The sequence below is a fragment of the Chamaea fasciata genome, unplaced genomic scaffold (genome assembly GCF_029207755.1).
Source record: "Chamaea fasciata isolate MVZ Bird 193981 ecotype frontalis unplaced genomic scaffold, bChaFas1.0.hap1 SCAF_2, whole genome shotgun sequence".
NCBI classification, from domain to species: Eukaryota; Metazoa; Chordata; class Aves; order Passeriformes; family Sylviidae; genus Chamaea; species Chamaea fasciata.
In genome coordinates this window covers 20,392,617-20,395,481 of record NW_027094087.1, presented here as the reverse complement: position 1 = coordinate 20,395,481, position 2,865 = coordinate 20,392,617, and positions in this window count along the sequence as shown.

Genomic DNA, 2,865 nt, shown 5'->3' with positions numbered 1-2,865 from the left:
GATGTCTGTCCTGTTTTCAGGGGAAAAATAGAACCATTTATTGGACAGGATGGGGTGCGATAAACAGGTTATTCTCATTACACATCCAGACATTTGAACAAGTTGCATTTCAATTCAAGAAAGGTCAGTACTACCTTGTCATTAGAAACTGTGGTGTTTGTTCTATATTCTGGAAACAAATATTTTTTTCCCTTGTAACTAAACATAGCATGAACGAAGAGCAAATATGACAGCAGGATTTTGAATCCTCCAAGTTCACTCATCCTTAAAACTTAGGCACTAGAAAACTTCAGTGGAACAGGTACCTTAATGCCTTCCCCCAAAAAGCTACAGTTCCTCCAAACTGCAGCAGCTGGGGTAGGAGTTGCTGGTACAGAAGTTGGTGGAAGAAAACAGAATAATTTTTTATCCAAAAAGGCCTTCAGCATGTGCAGTAGTGGAAGGGAGCCTGACTCCCAAGGACTAAGCAACAAAGAGCACATCTGTTAAAAGGGAGAAAGAAAACTGGAAAACTGCCGGAAAATTTGTCCTTAAGATCTATCCTAGGTACAATATGTGCTTGCTCAAAATATGTGGGAGTAAAAAGCCTAATATTTATCAAATAAGGAATAACTTGTCCTCAGATGACATTTTTTGAACACTGATTTCTATCTTTTAGCGACATAATTGTGGCAGTTCATGGATTTCTATATTTGATACACTTAGAATGAAAATATGTTTAGAAAAGTAAATGAAAACCATAATTATAAATACTAAAACAATACTACTTAGCAATTTAGCTTAGAAAGGAAGCTCTCACCTAAACACTTCTGCCATTTACCGACAAAACACACTTCCAGAGGTGGCACCTAAGAGGTCAATGTAAGGGCACAATAAAGGCATGAAATATGGAGCAGAAATGGTTTTGTCTACATACTGTGGTTACCAGCCACTGCCTCCCCAGGGAGGAGAAGAAGGAAGGCTGCAGATCCATACAGCTGAATAGCAATTAAGCAACAAGAAATCACTCCCAGCACTCTGAAGACCTTGGGAGGGGCAGCTTTGTTCATGGTATACAGCAATCCATCCTCCTGCCTCCACCGTTATTTATCAGGGGCAAGGCTCTCAGCCTAAAAATCCACATCGTGGGATTTTTATGACTCCTGTGCCGCAGGAAACAGCAACGGCAATCTTCCACTTCCAGTGGGAATGACAGTAGGAGTGAAAGCTTGCATTGCTTTGCTGGAATTTTACTGGTTTTTGACTCTGACTCAGATGGAGTTGACACAAAAAAAAGTCAAAGATGGTGTTTACTGCTGGCATCACACTTTAAGCACACTTGAAAACAAAACAGAAAGGAAATAAGAAACATCTGGCTCTAATTAAGGCTTAAAAGAAATGGAGGAAAGTAGAAGAAACATATCCAGTCACTCAAGAACAATTTTATCTCACTGCATCTGCATCACAGATCCAAATTTGCAAGTGTTAAGGGTCCCTTTCAGTTTGATTATTCTATCATATAAACATGGTTTAATATTTTCATAAATAAAAGTATACTATCTTTTAAGAGTCGTTCATTCATTTGTATTGGTTTTGCCAGCTGATTCCTTAAGTAGTTTTTTCTCTGTGTTTTGTATAAAATGTTCCCGTGAAGTTAGAAATTCACCATCAGTTTTGCTCACAATCCTGCTGCAACTTCCCAGCTGACAAACTGTCTTCCATTTGCACAGCTGGGCTTGCAATCCAAAGTTTTGGACTCAGAGTATTTCATATACCTAAACTCAATATTCTAGTTAAAGATATCCATGATGATGTTAGCCATGTAAAGGAAAGAAGCAAGGATACTCTTTCCATTGAATAGGAAGGGCAGTGTAAATAACCATGAGAATGAATCACAATTTCTTTCCTATTTTGTAATTTAGAAATATCTGCAATCATCCAGCAGCATTTCTATTAGCAAAGGACTCAGACCAGTGATTCAGAAGCTGGGTATGCTTTTAATATACCACAAACCTCAGACTTAGGTTACCAAAGCTGGATGGAGCTAAACTTAATGTCACTGAACTGTTCTGTGCCTCAGTTTCCCCATCTTCAAAATCCAAATTACACCTGGTTCTGTTTTGTTGGTAAGAGTCCTGTTTAGGAATGAGCATCTTCCTGTGTGTCTCTTAGATCCAGTTTTACATTCCTATCCCTTTAAACAGCAGAAAAGCAAACATTTAACTATTTATGGCAGGAGGCTGTAAAGTAATTAACATTTCAAGGGTCTAAAGCATTCTCTGTGAGCAGGATGAGGAGGAGATGTTTCTGTGCAGCTGAGCATCGCTGCTGTTCACAGTTTAGCAGCAGAAGGAGAGCTGGGCCATGCAACCTTCAGGCTCCCAGGGCTTGTGTGGCCAACCCTGCTAATATTTCCAAGCCCACGGGATACCCGGTCATTGGGATGCACACTGGGGCCAGCCCTCAAGATGTGCCACCCAGTCTCCACCCAGCCTCCACACATGGCTGTCCTGCCCCACAGACCCCCGTGTCTGCCCTTCTCTGATGCAGCCTCCCCTTCCCTGGCAATCCCCTTGGGGGAAACTGTGATTTGGTATCTTAGGGAATGAAAGGGCCCCTGGGTGCCATTTCCTCCCACCCTTGGACTCTCACCCATCACCTGAGTGCCATGGTCCCTGTGCCCTCCTCGTGTCTCTGTGCTGATCCCAGCACTGAGGATATTCTCCCTTTTCTGTCTCCCGTGCTAATGAGAATCACATGGAGAGAGGGAAGATCAAGGACAAGAAACATGCTTGTGACAACATGGCTACCACAGACATGCAGACACCCCCTGGCCGTGGGAGTTCAGCTGGTTGGGATACATAGTGAGCTAGCCTTTGTTAACAA